A 24335-nucleotide genomic window follows, 5' to 3' on the forward strand; every position below is an offset into this window, starting at 1 on the left:
TATAGGTGAAAATTAAAGTCATGCGACATGTGAGATTGCTCAATCAATGAACATAGTGTAGAAAATGAAGAAGGCATGAACAGAATGCTAATTTGTACCAACTTTCAAAAGACAGGTTAAAAAAGGAAATGTGTAGGTAAAGGAAAATTCATAGGGTGCTATAACAGAAGTCATGTAAGAGATTTGGGAGATGATCAAATGTGTAAATGATATTGTGGGCTCAAGTAAAATAATCTTTTTAAAAGTCCAATTGGTATAGAAATATCAAACTTGCTAAAAATGATGTGGAAAGGAAGAACTTTTGTTTTGAAGAGTGAAGAGATGAGGAAGTGGACCCATAAGTTTGAGGGACAGTTATGAAAAGGAGGCAATAGATAAAGCGACCACTGAGAGAGAACATGGAGCTGGACTTTTTTAACCTGGATTCTATTTGGTTCTTTGGTTTGTTCATCAGCTGGATATGTTTTAGGATGGAAGTATTTGGGATTATTTGAAAAGGAAATGGACAATGTGAGAAACTGCTGATTAATGAAATGGAAATGTGGCAGAGCAGGACTGGGGACTCTGTTAAGATTCTACTTCATGGATACTTATGGAGATTATTGTAGGAAGTGTTTTTAAGCTTATTCCACTGCAATATTGAATCATCAGAGGAAGTGCTGCTATTCAGAATTGGTATTGTATAATTTTTATATTAACAAATAACTGTAAAAGCCTTAATTCTATTCCTAACTCTGCCATTTTGTCACCTCAGCTAAGTTACTGAAACTTTCTGAATCTCAGTATCTTCATCGGTATACAGTCCATTAGAAGGGTGGGCTTTGCCCCAGCCAGCATGTGTCCACACACACATCCGACATAATCCTCTAAACTCAGATGAAAGACATAATTAAATAATGTGATTGCTTAATGACATATAAAATATTACTAAAGAAAAGTTGTTTTTAAATATTATATAACAAATGAGATTTAGGATTAACATTCCAGTTTATTAAGGAATTCTTTTTATTCTGAAACTAACTATGATGCTATTTGGAATTATTAGGTAATAAATGACTATAATAAGTCCCCTAATTCATAGGAACATATATCTTGATATGCTTTAGAAAGAAAATGTTCTGTTAACAATTTCAAGCTTTGCATTTTTATAAAAAATATGAAGCAATCAAGACAATTGTCTAATTAGACAATTGCTAAATATGGGGCTTAGTTTTTCTTCCATGTGGAACTTCATCACTAGGACACATCTAGCTGTTTGGCACTGAGATGAGTAAGAAGAAAGGATTTGCAAATGCATTTCCTATTCCTTTTAATGGGAGTTATAACTGCTCATGAGAGAGCAAATCTCTCTGCAATATTTATTCATGATTTGGTACAGAGGTCATTGTAAAAAGCTTTTCAAACCCCATTGGGTTATATGGCAAAAGATTCCATTTTTATTAATCAAGCCTAAATATTTACTATCAAATAAATGACCTATTTTGTGTATTATGGCTTTATTTTTCATAGGAAATATGTTAGATATGAAATATCTAAATTTCTTTCACTTTAAAGTAATTGTATAAAAAAGGAAATAGAATTCTACACAATCTTAAAACAGAAGCAGTTAGAGAAACTATAAAAACATTTGTTTTTATCAAATTAGTATATCTAACTTTTATAAATAATAATACATGGTAAATTTGAGATGTAAATAGTAGTTTTATGTCATAAATTTATTTACAATGAAATTAGTGTGTTTAGATCTATAGACTCTGGCCTATAAGATATATTTCTTTCTACACTGAGATATGAAAAATCTATTAGTTTTTCTACTTTTGAGGTCTATGTAAATAGTTTATTTATAGAAATATGGCCACAAAATGTATGGCAGAATCATCAGTGTCAAATGTGTTGCACAGTATTATTATAATGGTTATAAACACTAATAATAACCATTGTAATAGTTATTAATACTTAATGAATGATTATTCTGTATTTATTTATTAATCCTCAGAATATCTCTATAAATTCAGCACTACTTTTACCTCATTAGCATTTAAAGATGCTAACATTACATGAACTCATGGCCACATAACTAACATGTGGCAAGCTGTGAATTAAGTTCAGGGACTATGGGCAATGGGGAGCTTTGGAATTGTGCCTTTTTTAAGTCTCTTACCCATTCTCTTATCATCTCTCACTACTTATGCAGAGGCCTACCTCCCTTACAGGTTTTGGTATTACCAATTTCCCTTTTGAATATACTACCTCTCTCTTCCATTCTTCACACTCTACTTAACACTAACCTAGATCTAGCCTATGAGTTTCAGATGAACAAAGTCAGAGTAATTCTGAAAATATGTCCACTTGACTACCAAGTGTGATTGTCCAACATTCAAATCCCTACATTTTAAACAGAAATTTTCAGATTCATTTTCAGATCTATTGTGTCTGTACATAAAATCTCAGTAAAAGGCAGCAACTTCTTCCCTGCACTTACCACACTAAACTACCAATTCTGAAAACTTAATTTTCTGAGTATTTTTCTAATCTATCTTTCCTTTTCTTATATGACTTTACTTGGACTTTTGCCCAGGATATAGTCTTTCATAATAGATTATAGCTAATGCTACTTTACTTGTCTTTTTCTAATCTTGTCTTGCCCTTATCCAGTCTATCACCCATAGTACTATAAGAATGGTCTTTAACAAGTGCATATCTAACTGTATTTCTTCACCATTTAATGTACAGTAAGAGCTTTCAATTACCTTCCAGATTCAACCTATGTCCATCAGGGTTCTTTTAGAGAAGCCAATAGGAAAGACACAGAATAAGAAACTTACAGTGATTTGCTCTTACGCAATAGTATGAGGTGCTTAAAGAGCTTATGTGTAGCTGTTGCATCCATGTCTAGCACTAGGTTGAAGTCAGCAGAATGGCCAGTCCTAAACACGACTATGGTGGAACTTCTGACAGTGTTACTAATTGTATGGTTTCTTCACTAGAACAGATAGTATTATAGAACAAGGACTGTGTGTTTAATCTTTGTACATTTAAAATTTATTATAAGACTGGACACACAGTAGGCATTCAATAAATGTTATTGCTTCACTAAAGGCAAGTCATCTTTAAGTGTATGCTCAGAATTGCTTTCAATTGCTAGAGGGAGAGGCTCAATAAGTTTTCTTAACAAACTCAAATTAAAGTGATAAATGCAGTCAGAGCTTTTTTAACCATACATTGAACTTATAATTGAAGAAATATGATATGCCAAACTGTATAAGGTCCTGTTTGTGCCAAATCTATTTTTATTTGAACAGCTTTTTAATTGAATCTTTATCATAAATAAGTAGATTAAACATAAGGCACTTTTAATTCTTATTCTAATATAAAATTCTTGTGGGCACAACGGATGGTAAGAGAGAATGCATATCAATTTTATTAAAATCAAATAATACTATCTTCTGGAAAATTATCCTGAATATATGCTTTTTAAGGTAAAATTAATTACCAGACTGAACACGTTACTGCTATGATATGAAATGTGTCATCATTTCAAGGTGAAATGTTACCTAACATAGGGATGGATCCCAAATCCACATCTCTGTGTTCTTTCTGTTATTAACTGGTAGTTTTTATTAAGTAAACCACTTATTGTTTTAAAGACCTTTATAAAAATTCTCTGCCTCTACTTTTCTGCACTGGTGTTCTTTGGCTAGAAGAAACTAGACTCATTTTTCAGAGTGGTTGTCCAGGGACCAGATACACAAAGCCAAGTTCAGGAACATTTTGGGATGGGCTGTGTACTAACCAATTGACTGGGCTTGGGGATTGAGGTTCACAGGGTCATAAGTGTTACAGCTGATGTTTCCTGAGTGCCTAGAACCAAGCCAGAGGTTGCTGAACATAGCCATGACTCAAAAACAGCAGCAACAGAACTAGTCAGAGACAAAATCCAGGACTTGGAACCATAGATTGCTGGGTCATGAATTTGGAAGTATGCAGAAACTCTGATTTGAGTTGGAACAAACCAAGAAACAACACAGGCCCTGAGAGGCATGGGTGAATTATAAAGTGAGTAATTTTTAAAGCAATTGTTGCAAGTATAAATGTATGGGTATGTCAGACTGACTCAAAGTTTGAGACACATGAAAATGCTTTTAACTATAGTCAGCCTACCATTCACTTACTTCCATCAGATTGGGTTAATAGCAGGTCTCTGCTTTTTAAAGATAAAGGATTCCATCACTCCTATCCTCTTTCCCAACATTTTATACATTACAACTGAATTGATTTGTAATTTTGGCTGGATATAGCATCTCTCTATGGTTTAAATGATGAAGCTCTTACCTTGCATTTTTAAAATTCAGTTGGTAGAGACTAGTCAGTTTCATTATTTTCTGACTTACCATAATACTATTATTACAGTATCACAATTTTTTTTCCCTGAATGTAGGACTTTAAAATTAGGTCCTTTATTTTTGGATTGTCACCAAATGTTACTTTGGATTTCGGGCACATTGTGAGGTGTCACCAGAATTTTAGCGAATATTTCTCCCATGTTGGTCCCATTAAAAGAAGATTTCTCAACCATCTTTTGCACAGGTTTCTCCTCATTCACATGCACATGCTTGTTAAACTGGTTATCCCAGTTTCCTTTGAAATAGATGGCTTTCACGGGAACCAGACAAGTAACCTGAGTCACTGAACTGGAGACAGCAGCTCTGTAATTTTACCTTCTGTCTTGTTAGCTACCCAGGTGTTTACATGTTTTCTCACCCCCTCTGTAGCTTTAAAGAAGTAAAGCCCTTCCATTCCACTTGGTAGAATTTGTGGCAGTGATCTTTGAAAGATGAGTTGAAACCATATGACTTTTTTGCAAAGATCCTGTTGGCAGTTCTAAGCAAATACTGCACACCTGTCCTGTTAACTTCGGTGAGAAGTGATTGGAATCTTCACCTCACCACTACTTTGACTTTAAGAACATGCCTGAACAATTTGAGCCTTGAAGTTTCCCTTTGCCCCTTTGAAGACCATGGTCAGGGTGGAGGAGATGCTCATGGGTGAGAAAAACAAGTTTTCTGAGTTGTGTTCACCCAGCTTTTTCAAGAGATTTAAGGTAGAAGTGCCATTTACTTCCAACAGAGTATCCATGATGGTGAGTCCCCAGATAATGGGAGATTTAGCAGGAGTGAGTCCACCAGGGGTGGATGGTATTACAGTTTTGTGTATAAAACCAATTCATGCTTAATTATCTTCCCAGACATCTTTATTGTTCTTTAATAGAAATATCACTGCAAACTGTATTAAGGCAAACTGATACAGATTTGCCTTAAAAGAACTTAATGATTTATTAAATAAGGTTTCTGAAATAAATTTTAATCAGTCATGTATTTTTCCTATGAAATTAATAATTCTCTGGAAATCATTGGGCCTATATTGGAATCTGAAGTGTGCTGAAATATCTGGGATATGTTTGCTATGTAGTGTTAAACAAAGAAAGAAAGAAAGAATATTCTAGTACTGTTTTATGTTGAAGAAATTAACTGTTATTTATTTGTTCATTTACTACAAAAAAAAAAATCTGTCCTGAATTAAAAACAAATGAATTGTCAAGGTAACAGCAGAGAGTGTGAGATAGAAGAGAAACAGTAACAACAAGATTAGCAGAATTAGGTGTCAGAAAACTTGGTCCAAGTCCTAATTCTGCAACGCATGTAAATTATCTTTTCAATTATAAAACTAAGGTTTGGGTCAAATGGTCCCTATGGGTCCTTTGAGATCCATAGTAGCACTCAGGCTAAAATTCTTTAAATTGACAACAGTTTGATAATTCTTATTTAAATATGGAGAAAATAATCAAAGATATAGATATTTTACATAAAAATTTGCCTGGGAGACAAAATTCACTGGAAGTTTGTAAAAATGTTTCAGTAAACTATAAGCAATTGTGCACCAAAGAAATTTGGTTTTGTGACCACCTGTCACACCTCACTGCTCCCTGGCCCCACGCTGTGTAATTGTTTTAAAATTGACTCAGGAAAGATCACCACCTACTGTACTATCCATATCACTTCCTGTAGCACTGGGGTTTTTCTTGGAATGTTTCCATCTAAATACAGATCATACCTGGCCCTGATCTGTTTGCAAGTACTGATAGGGGCATAGCCTGGTATGTAGTAGCAATGGGCCACAAATATGTAAAGCATTTTTTTCTGGTTGTTAAGTAGAGGGTGATTTAATCACTGTACTGGTCACTCATGTGTAACCAATGGGATTTCTTGAAAAACAGAATTTCCTTAATAGTTTCCTGGTAAATGAACTCACCAATTTCCAATTAGGATTGATTTTTGCCAGAAAGCCTCAAACCTCAAGATCCTCATGAATTTTTTTTTAAATGTGCTATGATAGACTGGAAAATTACAAATTGTTCAAATTCTGTGTACAGGAAGTACACGTAAAGGAAAAAATGATGACCAGAATAAAGGAAGTATGTTAAATCAAATTTGGTAAATTGTGCTTGTTATTCCTGTAATATTGCTGATGTTTTGAAAGAAAGAAGCACATATCTTGGAGAGAAATCTGTAATTCTATGGGAAGTATTTTTAGTATTTTTCATGTGTTTTAACTATTTATCTGCTTAGCAATATTTTCATGAGGCTTGATAAGGTGAAGAGAATGTGCACCTTATTAATTGAAAATAATTCATATTTGTCACACAACCTTCTTTAAAATGATGTATTTAAATTAATTTGATACTTTGCTAAATTTTTGCTTATTGTGTAAAAGATATAGTTGTGTACAGCTTTCAAATATTTAGCATTCTCTTTTTATGAAGGAATAATTTTAAAAAACTAACAGAAAAAGCATCCTGATTTTTCAGTTTATTTTCTTAGAGATCAGGGTATCTTTCTCAGCTACCTTTTAGTTATATGATAGGAAATGGAGGAACCGAAGGACTTAGATGTACAACCCATGGACCTGAACTAAGTGGAGAAGGAATGCTCGAGAGAGGGGACTGCAGGATGGAGGGGGACAAAGGGGAGAAAAAACTGGGACAACTGTAATAGCATAATCAATAGAACGTAGTTTTTAAAAAAGGAATTCTAGCAGGACAGAACATTATCAACATCCTTCACTGAAAGACCACCAAGAACACACTGAGTTTATTACTTGTTGCAGCAAGGGGAAAACTGTGGGACAAGGCCCAACTACACTATGAAGGGCAAGCTGCTTTATTCAAAGTCTACTGATCTCAATTTAAATAGTATCTGAAACAACGCCTTTATAGTAACATATTTAACTTCTGTTTAACCAAACAACCTGCACCTACACAAGTTGATATTTAAAATCAATTCTCACAATGGGTAATCAGGTAATCATGGAGTTTCTCAGTAAGAGGGTGTTAAAAAGAATTTGTTGTTGAAATTTGGGCACTTTTGAGCATGGTTTGTTGGAGGGTTTAAGGAAGCAGCAGAGATGAGGGTGGTGCTGTAAATTGGATGTTGGGGAAAAGTGGGACAATTTAAGAATTTTTATGATTGGTATCTCAATACATTTTATTTGTAGGAAGAAGAGAGTAGAGTGAGAATAATGCTTTGATTGGTAAATAAGAGTGAGAAGTCACTCATTTTAGCCAGTATGAGAGGATATTTGGTATTTCTGCAGTCAGCACAGTGACCTTGTTTTTTACTAGACTTAGACAAAAATATTGAACTGGCCTTGTTTTGTCTCAATTTATCATGGACTCAGAGTAACCTAGCCTGAGGCTTGTATTCTATGGGATTATTTTTGCTCAGTAGGAGACCTGCATGAGGTCTGATTTTGAAGGTCAGAGGCTGTTCTTCCTTTTTCTTTTCTTTCTTAATAGTAATGTGGCTCTTTCTGCTCTTTACTTCTAATTACCTGGGAGAAGTTGTTCTATTTTGTTTTGTCTTGTTTGTTGGATTCTCAAAATTGACATATGAGAGTAGGAATATTTTGTATGTTATATGGAACCTGGTAAATGAGAGAAATATTTTGGTTTACATCTTTACCTTTGCTCTGTGTTCCTTCATCCAAAACTGCCCTCTAGGTATGTATGGCCTGTCATTGTGGATCCCTACCAGTACCAGTGCAAATAAGTCAATAACCACAGTGCTTAATTGAATAGATACAACTTTTTATGTAGTAGGTGCATTATTTGTTGCTAACTTAGCTTCACTAATACTCCCTCTAAGTGTTTTTACACTCAGACAAAAATTCCCTTCCATCTATGGCTCCCTGTTGAAGTTTGCCAACCGAAGGAACCCAAGTGTGACCTGCAATGCAGAAGAGATGCAACTGGACAGTTACACTCTAGAGGTGACTGCATAGCCACAGGACGTTCTCGGCATGTTCTTGAGAATGATACACTTTGCTGCTGCAGGATGAAGGGAGTAGTGGATGCTCTTCAGGTATTCTTGAGAACTGCAGTAGTTTTTCTAAAAGACTTTAAGAACTATCTACTTTTTGTGCTTCAAACCAGAGGAATTCTTTAATATGGAATTTAGTGAAAAAATGAACAGAGAAAACAAAATATGCAGGACAAAGTAAACTTCAAAAAAGAAATCATTAATATCTTTAGAGAGATTTTGTCTCTTCACTTATGAGTGGCCAAGCTTTGCAGCCACATTTAAAAGGCAGGTGAGTTCCACTGAGGGAAGAGACCAGTGCACGATTCTAGGTCTGTGAGAACAGATGATATGCACACTAGGCTCAAGTGGAACCAAGAAAAGAGTGCACAAGACAGAGCCCCTTACAATGCATCAGTCATCACAGCCAGCAGATCCACTATGCAGCCCATGTGGGAGATGCAGCTACACAGAACCCACTTCATGCTCTCCTCCATGGGTCTGAAATATAGAAAGCTGGGGATATTCCTTACATGCACTGAAAAACAAAGGAGTACATACTGAGTATGAAACAGGGATATTGCCACACATGGTGATAAGCCTAGCATAGACTCTGAAGTTCCTTTATCTCTTGAGGAAGTTTTCCAGGTCCCAGGCCCATTCTTGTGTGGCCAAGTGGAGATCAAAAGACTGTGCAAACCAGAGTGCTGTTTAAAAGGAACATTCAGATAAGAAAAGAGAGTAAGAGGGACATTTTAAAAGTCCAACATCCAAATAATGAGTTCCACAATAAAAGAAGAAAGGGAATCATCAAATAAGCCTTTTAAGAAAAGTTTCAGTTAACTAAAGGGATTGTTTTCAGATTTAAAGCTTATCAAATGCCAGCACAGTGAATGAAAGTATATTTCCACCAATATATTGCATGGTAAAAATTTTAAAACAGCTGGGAACAAATAGACAATCCTATATACCTCAAAAGGTGGAAAGAGTCACACCTATACACAACAATCTAGAATCAGCATGGCTTCTGACTTCTCTTCTCAGTGGCAACATAGGGAGCTAGTAGACAATGAAGAAATAAATACAGTATTCTTAAGGAAATTACATATATACTTAATATTATATGTATACATTAACTAGATGTCTAATTTATAAATGTATAGGTATGTATTTAATGAAATACCCAACACAGAACACTTAAAGAAGTATACAATGAACTGAATTCCAAAACCCAAATATATGTTTATTTTACATTAATGCAATTCTCAAATAAAATGTTTATTATACATTAATATTATTCTCAAATAAAATGACAATGGATGGGGCATGTGAGCAGAATGTGGGAGATATAGTGGAAGCTGATATTTTCTAAGGGAAATTATTATATATGCTACATCTATTCTACAGAAAATGATTATAGTCTTAAAACTTCAGAGTTGTCCCAAAATTTAAATCAAAGAAAGAAAACTGAAAAAGTGATTAAAATTAATATTGTTAAAATGTTTTTAAAAATGCTTGAATTCTTTAAAACAGTTTTCCAAAACAACTCTTTCCCAAACTGTTTTACATTATTCTGTAGTCCAACTATTCCTCACAGATGATACACATCAGCATCTGAGACTGCTTGAAGATATGTCATAGTAATTTTTATGTGACAAACTCCTTTACTTGATACCAGGCAGAGTAATTATCACTCCATATTAATACTTACTACTATTAATAACTTGTAAACTGCTTCAAACCAATGTAAAAAATGAATGACTTTTGGGAAAAGAAAGGGAGATGAATAAACATTAACTCCTTTAATAAACATTTTGCACCCAGAGATTCCCTATAGTTAAATTTGTCTACTGGCTTACACAAAAGAGGACTGTCTACATTCTAAGTTATGATCAAATTTAGGATATTAGAATTATATATTTTTTTTTACAAAAAAAAAGTCTGTTGTGTTGCTCTAGTTTGGACACTTGAAAGGCTTATTTTATTTTTTCATTACATTTTTGTTCAGGCTTCATTGCTTTGAAAAAATTATCTCTGCTTTTAGGATTTACAGTTAATAAACCAAATGCCCAGAGCAAACCATAAAATCAATCACTGTGAAGATCAAGAAAAATATATTTCCTGCTCTAGATTGTTAGTTTAGATCCAAACATGGAGTATGTGAATCATAACATTGGAAATCCTATATATTTCTTGCAAGAATATCTGCTCTAAGGTAAATCTGAAGCCTGGACAGGGAGTCTTTTTTGCAGAAAATATACAATAAGCCTTCCCTCTCTCTTTCCTCTATGCTGAGCAAATACTCTCTAAAAATGCATGGAGTCCAAATACCCACTCATAGTATTTAGTATAGAGCAAATGACACAAAGAAATAACAACAGCCACAACAAAGCACAGAGAGGGGGGAAAACTGTTGTATCCAGAGAGAATGTGGAATTTACTTAATGAATCCCTAGGTGAGTCATGGTGTTAATGAAAACTGTTATAATTAAGTCTTATAAATTTTGTCATACTATTGCTGCAGCTTAAGAGAGTTTCAAAATCTTTTCATTTAAAAATGTAATAGAAAAATCCCCACAAATATTTGCTAGTAGGAAGCATGAACCACAGATTCTTGTTAAGGCACTGATGGTGTGGGGGAATTGAGGGGGGTTGTGAGGCCTGTTTCTCCTTCTTACCTCTGCGAGTTTTTCTCTGACAGATGTGGTACCTACATTGGCCTTAGGCAAATATTGAAGTATGTCAGAAATATATACTCCTTGATTCTATCCACTTCTGCTTCTTTGTGCTGTTTCTGTCCCCTTCTCCTTGAAAATTACAACTCCACAGAGCTTTGGAACTTCTGAACAGGGACACTCTGATTGTGATTTTTGACACTTGCTAATCCTGCACAGCCTACTGTATATGCAAAGAGACATTATCACCCCTAAAATGAAGACCCCCTGCAATCCCCACTCAAACTTTTAAATCCCCCCCTTTTTTTTCAGCAAACAGATTTGATCAAGTTTTACAATGGCTTTTTGTGTTATCCTATAGTATTAGATTCTGAGCAACAATAGCCAAAACCCAAAGGAATGTATCATATTGTCTTCTGTATTAGAGCAGGGTCGTCTCTGAGACTTTCAGCTGTGTAATGTCAGAGATTTTACCATTTTCACCCTTGTATACCCCTAATTATCTCCAACAGTGTTTTGGGACTAGTAAGTACCCAAATAGATATATATGAAATTAATGTGAATTAAAATAATGAAATAATATCACCATAGAGATTTTAGAGGAAACAATGATCTTTTGACATCTGTCATTTAGATACATTTTGATACTTTTCAAACTATTCTTTGGCTGCTTTACTGGGCAATTGCAGATTGTCAGAATAGGCAAATGTGGTGTCTCATCTGCTTCGGTAATTGATTCACAGAAGCTTCCACGTGCCTATTAGTCCTCTAGCAACGTTTTGCTCCCCTGTGCCCATCAGCCCTGAGTTTCTCCTTGACTTCATCCTGCTTCTTTGTTCCTTTTTTATGAAGTACATGAACTGCTTTCTGTACTCATTCTTTGTGGTGTTCCATTTATTTGCTTCTGGGAAATCCTGTGTTCATATGGCATCAGCAAAAAAAAAAAAAAAAAAAAAAGCACAATGAGGCAGACCACATGATAAATAGTTCTAAATAGTTCTGCAGTTAATGACATGTCTGATGTGAAGCATTCAATGTTATATTGTGTCATTTGTGAGGGCACGATCTCATGGGAAATTGCTACTCTGAACAACAGTTAATAAATATGAGTTCGGTGTTGGCTTCTGCCATAAAACTACCATCCCTTCAGGGTATCTGTTAACAGATTCACTTTGGAGGACACTGTGGGAAGCACTGCGGAGGGAACCATTGCCTAAGTGGAGTTTGTCTTTGTTTTCCTTGGGAAAGAAGGATTTCCAGGAAGTTTGATAAGATTGCCATTTCCTGTTTCACTGTCATGACAAATTTAGGGAGATACCATCCCGGATGCAGGTGTCCAGGTCAAAGGGAATAAAAGGGAAGTTCAAAAGCACTCCTCCCACAGTTGCTGATCTTATATCTCTATTAGTTTCTCATGGGAAGTTCTGTGTGAGCATATGCTGGAAATTAGTCAAAGCCCAAATTTCATGCAACATAAATGAAATAGGAAAAAAAAAAGAAAATGTCTCAAAATATTAAATACTGTCAAAAAAGTATGTAATATTATAAGTAGACATTACAATATTAAAATACTATAATACTGTATTTTAATACTGTAATGTTTACTTAAAATATGTTGAATGGATAGATCTCAGGTTAAGTGTTCTTCGCACACATAGACATACACGAGTGAGAGCCAGAGGAAACTTAGAGGTGATACATATGTTTTCTATATTGATTGTGATAATGGTTTCTTGGGGGTGGGCCCAAACTCATCATTGTATAAATGAAATGTGTGCAGCTTCTCTGTATGCCAATTACAATTTGGTAAAGTTATTTTTTGACATTTATAAAGAAATGCAGATCAAAACTTTAGTTTTAAAATATTGATCTTTGAAATAATTTCAAACTTACTGAAAAGAAGCAAGAATGATGCAAAGAACACCTGTGCACTATAAATCCACAGCATCTTTTAAAGTTTCATTTCAATCAAATCCTTTGTAATAAAAGCATCCAAGCCAGGGTTATACATGGACCCAATTTTTATATCTTTCCAGTCAGCTTCATGCAGGAATTTTCTCAATCTTTGTTTGGTTTCATGACCTCCATACTTTTCTATACCACAGGACTGTCACTTTGCAGAATATTTGGCCTGTGGGAGCCCTTTAGAACTGACTTATGGATTCTTTCATAATACTTCCATTTTGCTTTGAGTTCTTTACTATCCCAACAAGATATTTCTGGCTAATATTATATTTGGGGGGAGGGGTTCTTAGCCCTGAAATCAGCTGTTTCTCTCTCAGTCTTGGGTCTTTTTTAGTGAAGAGTGGTATTCAAAAGTTGAGAAGTCAAATGAATAGTAGGTGTGTTCATTATTAATGTAGTGCTATAGCCCTGGCTGGTGTGGCTCAGTGGACTGAGTGCTGGCCTGCGAACCACAGGGCCACCGGTTCCATTCCCAGTCAGGGCGCATGCCTGAGTTGCAGGCAAGGTCCCCAGTAGGGGGCACATGAGAGGCAACCACATGTTGGTGTTTCTCTCCCTCTCTTTCTCTCTTCCTTTCCCTCTCTCTAAAAATAAAAAAATAAATACAATCTTTAAAAAGTTTTAAAAATGCAGTGTTACAATGCTGAAGTCTTCTAATATTGGTACCTTCATTTTCTGTCAGTGAGAGACTTAGCCTTTTTATCTAATATATTTACATATTTGATAAATCCCCTGTGTGTGGTTAATTTTCCAAGACTATAAGGCTGCCCTAACCACCGTACTCACTGTCTCATTTCACATAAACCCTTATGCTTGTCATCATTATTATCTCTGCCTCATGTCTTAGAGGAGAAAGAGGAGAGGTGAGGTGAGTAAAAGATTAAATACAGGAGAGGAGAGAAGAAAAAATGTTCATATGACATCTACTTTTATACTATATATTAAAAAACTATAAAAATGTCATTGTCTCTTATTTGTCTAAGAAACATGTTATCAAAACTCCACCATTTTTCTGTAAATACAGCTTTCCATGATTCCATTATCTATCACTGGCAAGGTCTCAGAAATAATGACACATTCACTAGTCTTTAAAGACACATGATGAGCACACGCTCGGGTCTGATCAGTCAGTGAACTAAATATAAAAGGAATGCTTTATAAAGTGCCATTTAGATTCCAGTGTAATAGAGATGTAATGCATATGTCAAGTTATTGAGTTGTCAACTTAAATAGAAGTCAGTGTGCCATCCAGTAATTATTGCTATTTAGGCCTAAGGCATTAGTGCTAATATTAGCATGTGAGTGTTAAGTATGCAGAGTACAAAAGGGAAAAGACGAGATTATATGAAGTAAACCCTAAAGAGCTCATTATGTTATCAAAGACCACAATCTATCCTTTAAATATGTGCAGATATTTTAAAACCAGGAAAATTCTTATAAGAATATAAGCCCTACTTTGGGGGAAAAAGACAACCAGGTGCAAACATTTACCTGTAATTTCAGAAAAATTTTAGTAAATTATCATTATTCTACATAGGTAAATTGCTTGTGAAAATCATCAGGAGTCTATTTGATATTAAATTTGGTGGTTCACAATCTAGTTGCAATGATTTATTGACTGTTATTTGAGAACTCGGTTTTTTGAAAAACCCCTGGAATAGAGCTTTATATTTAACTAGTATTTAAAACCTAAAATTCAGCCCTATCAAACTCTCCTACAGCTCTACACCTACAAATCAAGTTCATGGTTTTTGTACATTATGTACATTTTTATCTACATATATGCAAAATAAATATAAAGTCTCTTAAAAGTAGTGTAATTTAAAAGCACAGTTCATTTGTAAGGTCACTGCTTCAAAGTGACTCAAACCTGCTATTTGTGTATTGCACATATAAGAAGTCCATGAAAGGGAAAGAGAATTAAAGAACACACAGTCTGCAATCCCTTTCTGGCCCATTCCTGAAGACTGTTAAGTAATAAAAGGATCCATGTGAAGACTAAGATAAAATCAAGCAGGACCAACACTGTCTTTTCTAATTCCTTATGCAGACAACAGAGTCAGCAGAAAGACTGGACTATTTCCAAGTCCTTTTAAAGCACACTCTCTAAAGCAGAAGGCATTTTGACGTGAGCAGACACTCGCACACACAGGCCAGCACCCCAACCCAGCCTGAATTTTATACTGATAGATTAAAACCACACAGTGCAGAGCCACATTCTTTCAAAGGAGAGATTCTATGTATTGAACAGTAAGCAACACAAGAGGAAGAACAAGAAGGCAGACCCAGACTGTAAGCAGTCAGATGCTGTTAGACTTCCTCCTTGGACATTGTTCATGTTAGTGTATTGTCTCTACCAACTCACATCTTTCCCTTCCTTCAAGGTTCAACTCAAACATTTTCTCCTCCAGGAGACCTCCCCTTTCTGCACCTCCCAAGGTTGCACTAAGCACCTTTTTTTTGGGGGGGTTATAATAGCATTTTGAGTATATGCTTCTTTGGGAATGTCTATCACTTCCATTTTAAATGCATGTCTCTTTCACTAGACTATAAATTCCACCAGTGCCGAGTCAGCATTTTGTTTTTTTCCCCAATGCCTCGCACGTGAACAATGGCTAGACTGAAGATCAGATTTAAGGCTGTAGATTTTCTCCTGGTCTTTATTGAAAAAAGGCCAAGTTTAGCTAGTTTCTCTTCCTTAGAGAAGTAGGGGGAAATTAAAATCCATCGTCATTTTTATTGCCTTCCCTCCTATTCTTATATAAAAACACTAAACCACATAAAAAGGACAAAAGAAGTTGTAACTACAAGTTTGAACTTAATTGGGGAGTGTAATTTGGAGATTTTTTTAAAGAAAAAAACTCAGAAATTTTCCTCAGGCAATCTCTCCCTACTGATTTCCTGGTATTTAAAACTATTTGTGTAGCAATAGATACATTTGTTCATTCCACACCATTAAAAAGATGGTTAAAATACATAAGATTAAAATGCAAATAACTTTGGATAAATAGCCAGGTTATGGTTACTTTACTTCTGTTTGATGTAAACTTGTGTGGTAGTATGTGAGTTTTAGTTTGGATGGGGAAGATGAGGTTGAAGTAGATCTGCCTTTTTAAAGGAAGAAATGTTTTCACAAAGAAGAAGTTAGGATGAGGCCAGAGGCGCTTTGGCCTGGTCATGTTTAATCTTAGCTGAGTCAGGATAGAGCAACATTATGGTCAGAGATATTTCTTAGTTTTCATTAGTTTTCAGTACTAGAGTCTATGAGGGCTAGAGAACGTATATTTAAGATCCATCACATTAATAGAATGCCTACAATTTTTATATTATTTTTTCTAATCTTATTTTATCCCATTGCTATATAACATTTTCTTTAACTGAAAACCCAAACATACAAATTAATAGTCATTAATAGACACTCTTTGTTTTATAGTTTATCTCAGATGGGTTATATAATAAATCTTTGGTGCCTTTACCTAATACTTCTTTTGCTATAAAAATATTTTTGTTTTTTCATAACTTTAAATTTGGTTAACAAATGTCTCAGGATTTTGTGTATTCATTAGATTGATCTTAATCACCTTTTAGTGTCTCATGTGTTTTGTTATAAAAATCATGCTGATGTTATAAAATAAAATGAACAAATTTCTCTATGCCTGGAAAAGTTTTAATAACATTGTAATTTTGTAAAAGCTCAATGACCCTTTTTCGATAGTAGTGCTGTACTTATGGCACATTTCCTTTTTGGTTATTACTAGAGTGAAGATTGTTTTTTGTTTTTTGTGTTTGTTTTTGCTATGTTTTGTTTTCTTTTTCACCTTGGGACAGTTTTGATAATTTCTACCTTGCTACAAATCATGTTTTCCCAGTGTTTCAGGTTCATTACCATAGTAGCATTCAGTCATCTCAACATTTTCAAGTCTTTTATTTAACAATGTTTAGATATTTTTTATTTTATATATGTTTTCTCCCTTTCTTGCCCTTATTTGACCTTGAAAATAATTATCCTTCTGTTTTACTGGTATTTTTGCAAAACTATGTTTCAGATTTCCTTATTCTTCTATTATATTTCTATTTCCATTTCATTAATTTTAGACATCTTTTAAAATTTTTTCTAATTTTAACAATGAAATTTGAAAAAATATCATTTAAGTGTTTAAAAACAAAACAATTATTATTTTTCATAATTTTCTTTGGAATGTGATATCTAATATTTAAAGGTTTAATCATCATGTCTAAGATACTTTAGATCATCTTTTATATAATTTATAGAATTAAAAATATGTGTATCAAATATTCTATAGGTCAATGAACAATAACAGAAAAGTTAATCATAAACCTAATCTAGAATTATCCCCTTTCCATTACTCCCTCATGAAAACACCATGTCTCATTCCCTCCCCACCCCCAAATCATACACAGATCATACTAGTATGGTATTAAATTATTTACTTTGGAATTAATGTAATTCTAATTTGCATAATGTTCTTTCCTTTATGCCATTGTAATTAAAATTGTACTGGTATTTAGAAAATTTATTGAGGTATAATTTAAATGTTATAAAATTTAATTCTTGTAGATATACAATTCAATAATTTTTAGTTAAATGATAGAATTGTACATCACCACATCCAAATTTAAAATAAGTTATACAAATATTCCTTCAAAACTTTTTGCTGTCAATCTTTTCTCTCATCTTCAGTCTCAGGATACTGTAGATCTCATTTTTCCTGGTATATTCCTAGGAGTGGGATTGCTGGGTCATATGTAAGTTTACATTTAACTTTTTAAGTAACTATGAAACTGTTTCTCCAAATCAGTTCTACTATATTTCTGTATGCTCGCCAGCACTTGTAATTGTTGGCCTTTTAATATAACCATATAATTTGATTTTGATTTTCATAGTACTAATGACTAATGATGTTGTGCACCTTTTTCATGTGCTTATTAGCCACTAATATGTTTTCTTTGGTGAAATGCCTGTTCAAGTCTTTTAAGAATTTTTAAAAATTCAGTTGTTTTTCTTCATATAATTGAGTATAAAGAGGTTTGTGTGTGTGTGTGTGTGTGTGTGTGTGTATACACACACAAATATCTATATCGATATCTATCTATATATCTCAAGGATTTTGTAAAATATATAATTTGAAAATATTTTCTCCCTGTCTATGACCAGTCTTTTCATTTTTATTAATGAAGTCTTTTACACATAAAGTTTTTACCTTTGAGGAAATCTTACTTATTCTTTTTTAATGTAGATTATGCCTTTATTGTTGTATCTAAGGATTATTTGCCTAACACAAAGTCACAAAGATTTTTTTCCTCTATTTTGTTTCTAGAAGTTTTACAGTTTAAGCTCTGAATTTTAAGTCTATGATCCATTTTGACTTCATTTGGGGTGATGATGTGAATTAAAGTTGGAAGTTTCTTTGTTTTTTTTTTCATATGAATATCCAACTGTCCAACTATCATTTGGTAAAAAAGACAACTCATTTCCCATTGAGTACTCTTGGCAACTTTGTCAAAGATCATTTAACCATATAATAAGAATATATTTCTGAACTCTCAGTTCTATTGATCTGTCTGCCTTTCCTTAAGCCAATGCTCCATTTTAAGTGCAAACTACAGAGTAGGGCAAGAGTAGGTTCACAGCTATGAGTACATGAAATAGAGAGTTTATACTTTATTATTATTTATCATTGTATTATTTTTGGTACAAGCAACTATAAACCTACTTTTGTTCAACCCTGTATATTATATTTTAAAGAGAAAAAGATATAGACCTTGGAGAGAAAATATTTATATATTATCTTACTGTACCTTGGTTCTTCAGTAGAAATTAGGGGAGATATTAGTCAATTTTGTAAATTACTTTTAGAGGATTATAGTCATAATCTCATAATCAGTAATAAATTAATAAAATTTGGATTCGGTTAGCTAAGTAGAATTTAGTAAATGACATACATTTGTTTTTATTTATATACATATATGACAAATATTTAGGGAGCATCTGTTAATTACCAAGCACTCTGCTAAGGTTTCAATACCGCATTGTCTTTTTTGAATTGAATTTATTGGGGTGACATTGGTTAATAAAAACTAAACAGGGTTCAAGTGTACAACTCTATAACACATCATCTGCATACTGCATTGTGTACCCTTACCTAAAGTCAAGTCTCTTTCTGTGGCCTTTTATATCCCCTTTTTCCTCTGGCAATCACCTCCACCTCTTCCATCCCCCTTTCTCTCTGGCAATCACCGCACAGTTGTCTCTGCTTGTTTGTCTGTTTGCTTTGTTTAATCCCTTCACTAAGCCCTTCAACCCACCACCGCTCTGGCAGCTATCAGTCTGTTCTCTGTATCTATCAGTCTATTTTTATTTTGTTTGTTAGTTTATTTAATTAATTAGATTCCACATATAAATAAAATCATATGGTACTTGTCTTTCTCTGGCTGGCTTATTTCACTTAGCATAATACTCGTCTATCCATGCTGTCTCAAAAGGTAAGATTTCCCTCTTTTTATGCCCTAGTAGTGTTCCATTGTAGCACAGCTTTTTTATGTACTCATTGACTGATGGGCTACCTCCACATCTTGGCTATTGTAAATAATACTGCAATGAACATAGGGGTGCACATATTCTTTTAAATCACTGTTCCTGGTTTCTTCAAATATATTCCCACAAGTGTGATTGCTGGGTCAAAAGGGAGTTAGTTCAATTTTTAATTTTGTAAGGAAACTCTATACTGTTTTCCATAGAGCTGCACCTGTCTGCATTCCCACCAACAGTGCATGAGGGTTCCCTTTTCTCCACATCCTTGTTAACACATGTTGTTTGTTGATTTTTTGATGATAGCCTTCTGAGAGATACAAGGAGATATCTCAATATGATTTTGATTTTCATTTCTCTAATGATTAATGACATTGAGCATCTTTTCATATGTCTGTTGTCTACCTGTATGTCCTCTTTGGATAAGTGTCTATTGAGGTCCTCTGCTCAATTTTCAATTGGATTGTTTGTTTTCTTGGTGTTGAGTTTATACGTTTTTATATATTTTGGAAATTAACCCTATATCAGAAGTAACATTGACAAATGTATTCTTTCACTCAGTGGGTTGTGTTTTCATTTTGTTGATGGTTTCCTTTACTGTTGAAAAGCTTTTGAGTTTGATGTAATCCAATTTGCTTATTTTTTTCTTTTTTTCCTTTGCCTGAGGAGATATATCAGAAAAAATATTACTACAAGAAATGTGTGAGATTTTACTGCCTGTGTAATCATCTAAGATTTTTATTGTTTCATGACTTACAGTTAAGTCTTTTTTTTGTTATAAGAATCTGAGCAGCTTTTGGCTACACTTGTATCCCAGTGTATCCCACTAGCACTGTTAACAAATAGGACTAACAGTGTGGTAGCTACATGGGCTCAAAGAGGTCATTAACAAACATTATAGCTAATTTGCAGTATAGCTGGTTGAGATACTTCAAGTAGCTAACTTTTCTTTTGCGAAGTAAAAAAATAATCAGCAACTAAGAACAGACCTTCAGTTCATTCCAAAGTCAGCATCCAGGGTGAACGAGTTCTCTGTGGGACTGGACATCACTCCCATCCTCTGATACTCATCCCATTCTACTCTCTTCTCAAAGAAGTTGGCCTTCCCTTCCAGTGAAATGTTCTCCATGAAGTCAAATGGGTTTTCTGCTCAGAAAGCTTTGCTGAAACCCAGCTTCAGCAGGAGTCTGTCAGCCATGAATTCGATGTACTGCTTAATCAAAGCACAATTCATCCCAATGAGCTTCATTGGCAAGGCCTTGGTGAGGAACTCCTATTCAGTCCTGATGGCATTGATGATGATCTCCTTCATTCTCTGCTCAGGTGTTTGGATATCATCAAGCAGGCAAAGTCACAGTGCAAGCCCTCATCTCTGCTAATAAGTTTGTTGGAAAATGTGAGGCCAGGTATCAGCCCTTGCTTCTTGAGCCAGAATATCGATGCGAAAGATCCAGAAAAGAAGATTCCTTCCACTGCAGCAAAAACCACAAAATGTTCTCTATAGGTGGCCTCTTTGTCCCCGATCCAGCCCTGGGCCCAGTCTGCCTTCTTCTTGACACAAAGCCTCATTTTGATGGCATTGAACAGAAGTCCCTCTCCTTAGAATCTTTAATGTAAGTGTCAGTGAGGAGGCTATACATCTCAGAATGTATGTTTTCCATGGCAATCTGGAAGACATAGAAGCAGTGGGCTTCCATGATCTGAACCCATGATCTGAACCTCTTGGCTAAACTGCACCACCAAGTTTTCATTCATGATGCCGTCGCTCGCTGCAAAGAATGTCAGAGTGTGCGAAATGAATTACCTCTCCTAGGGCTTCAGGGCCTCCCAGTGCAGCAGGTCCTTGGAAAGATCCACCTCCTCCGCTGTCCAAAAGGAAGCTTCAGCCTTCTTGTACACCTGCCAGATGTCATGGTACTTGATGGGGAAGATGACAAAGCTGCAGGGGTTCTCTCTCAGCTGGTGTTCATCCTGCCCACTGAGGGCTGGTGACTTTGTTTTTGGCTGGCCCAGCTCCTGGAAGATCCTGTGGGCAGTCTTGTTGGACAGCATGCAAGTGTCACTGAAGGCTGGCGGCGTGTTCTCCTTGTCTGCCAGGCTGAGCCCCCTGAGGGGGCGAGAGCTGCAGCTGCTGTGGGTCCAGTAGAGTGGTGAGTGGGCAGCAAACAGAAATCATGGCTGTGGCAGCGGGTGGGTCCTCCAGGTGAGGCTATGGCAGTGGGTCACATTTAAGACTTTAATCCATTTGAGTTTATTCCTGTGGATGGGATCTGAAGATGGTTCAGTTTCCTTTTTTAGTTTTGTTTTGTTTGGTTTTGTTTGTATGCATCTGTCCAATTTTCCCAATATCATTATTGAATACACTGTTTTTACCCCACTGTAAGTTCTTGTCTCCTTTGTCAAATGCTAATTGACCATAGACACACGGGTTATTTCTGGGCTCTCTATTCTGGTCCATTGATCTATATACCTGTGTTTATACTAGTACTATGGTATTTTGATTAATATGGCCTTGTAGTATACGGTAGTGTGATTTTTGTTCTTTTTCAGGTATGCTGAGGCTATTCTGGTTATTTGTGATTCCATATCAATTTTTGGAATATTTTTTCTAGTTCTGTAAATATGCCATTGGTATTTTAATAGGAATTGCATTGAATCATAGATTGCTTTGGATGTAATAAACATTTTAATGATGTTAATTCTTCCCATCTGTAAACACGGTATATGTTTCTACTTATTTGTATCTTCTTCACTTTCTTTCTTCAGTATCCTATAATTTTCCAAGTACAGATCTTTTACCTACTTAGTTAAATTTATTCTTAGTTACCTTACTTTTTGTTGTTGTTGCTATTGTCAATGGGATTGTTTTCTTAGTTTCTATTTCTGGTAGTTCATTATTTGTGTGAAAAATACCACCAGTTTCTGGATATTAATTTTGTGTCCTAATACTTTACTGAGTTCATTGATCAAATCTAGTAGTTTTTTAGTGGAGTCCTTAGGCCTTGCTATATACAGTATTGTGTCATCTGCAAATAATGAAAGTTTTACTTCTTTACAATTTGGATGCCTTTTATTTCTTCTACTAGTCTGACTGCTGTGGCTAGGATTTCCAGTACTATTTTGAATAAGAGTGGAGAAGTAGACAGCCCTATCTTGTCAATGATCTTAAAAGAAACACTTTTAGTTTTTTGCCCATTGAGTATGATGTTAGTTGTGGGTTTGTCATATATGGCCTTTATTATATTGAGGTATGACCTCTATATTCCCACTTTGATGAGATCTTTTATCAGGAATGGATTGTGGGTTTTATGAAATTCTTTTTCTGCATCTATTGATATGGTCATGTGATTTTCATTCTTCATCTTTATATGGTGAAAAACCTGTATTTATTTGCGAGTATTGTACCAGCCTTGCCTCCCTAGATTAAACTCCACTTGATCATGGTGTATGATTTTTAAATGTATTTCTGGATTCAGTTTGCTAATATTTTGTTGAAGATTTTACATTTATGTTCCTCGTGGATATTGGCCTATAATTGTGGGTTTTTTTTTTAGTGTCTTTATCTAGTTTTTCAATTAGGATAATGATGGTCCTATAAAAAGAGCTTGGGAGTCTTTTCTTGAATTTTTTGGAACAGTTTAAAAAGTGTAGGTGTTAGTTCTTTTTTGAATGTTTGGTAAATTTGCCTCTGAATCCATCTAATCCAGAACTTTGTTTTCTGGTTGATTTTGATTACTACTTCTTTTTTCTTTCTTTTTTTTTCATTGTCCTATTAGAATTGTCCCAATTTTCTCCCATTGCTCCCTACAAAACCCCTTCCCCAATTCCACAGGCAATCATCACCCTGTTGTCCATGTCTGTGAGTCGTTTATACTTGTTCGTTAGGTAGGCCCTTCCCCTTTTTCCCTCTCTTGCCCCCCGCCCCTCTGGTCCCTGCCAGTTTGTCCCTTGTTTCCATGCCTCTGCTTCTATATTGCTTGTTTGTTTGTTTTATTCATTAGGTTCCTGTTATAAGTGAGATCATATGATGTTTGCCTTCCACCAGTGGCTTATTTCACTTAGCACAATACTCTCCAGTTCCATCCATGCTGTCACGAGGGGTAAGAGTTTTTTTATTGGTCTATTTGTATTTTCTGATTATTTCTGATTCAGTTTGGAAGGTTGTATGTTTCTAAGCATTTATTCATTTCACCCAGTTGTCCAATTTGTTGGCATGAAGTTGTTCATAATATATCTTATAATCATATTTCTTTGGTGTCAGTTGTTATTTCTTCTTTTTCATTTCTGATTTTGTTTATTTGGATTCTCTCTTCTTTGGGGGGATGAGTCTGGTTGAAGTTTTGTCAATCTTGTTTATCACTTCAAAAACCAACTTTTTGTTTCATTTATCTTTGTTTGTTTGTTTGTTTTTTGTCTCTATGTAATTTATTTCTGCTCTAATCCCTAGTATTTCCTTCCTTCTACTTACCCAGGGCTTGGTTTATTGTTCTTTTTCTAGTTCTTTTGGGTGTAGGATTAGATTGTTTATTTGAAAGTTTTCTTTCTTCTTTCTATCTTTCTTTCTGTTTTTATTTTTGTGGGACTGACATGCTATGCATTTCCTTCTTAAGACTGCCTTTGCTGTATCTCATAGATTTTGGGTTTTCTGTTTATTTTCATTTGTCTCAAGATAACTTTTGATTTCTTCCTTGATCTCATTGTTGACTCATTTGCTGTTTAGTAATGTGTTATTTAGCCTCTGTGTATTTGAGTGATTTTCAGTTTTTTCATTATAATTGATTTCTAGCTCCA

The 24335-nt window shown here is 34.8% G+C and overlaps 2 pseudogenes; both read right to left on the bottom strand.

Moving 5' to 3' along the window:
- Positions 1 to 4471: 4471 nt before the first annotated feature.
- LOC123811212 lies at positions 4472 to 5136 on the bottom strand (annotated as a pseudogene).
- A 15399-nt stretch (positions 5137 to 20535) lies between these two features.
- LOC123811213 lies at positions 20536 to 21720 on the bottom strand (annotated as a pseudogene).
- Positions 21721 to 24335: the final 2615 nt, after the last annotated feature.

Source organism: Phyllostomus hastatus, unplaced genomic scaffold, assembly GCF_019186645.2.
Source record: "Phyllostomus hastatus isolate PE091 unplaced genomic scaffold, TTU_PhHast_1.1 phas_scaffold_78, whole genome shotgun sequence".
Lineage (NCBI taxonomy): Eukaryota > Metazoa > Chordata > Mammalia > Chiroptera > Phyllostomidae > Phyllostomus > Phyllostomus hastatus.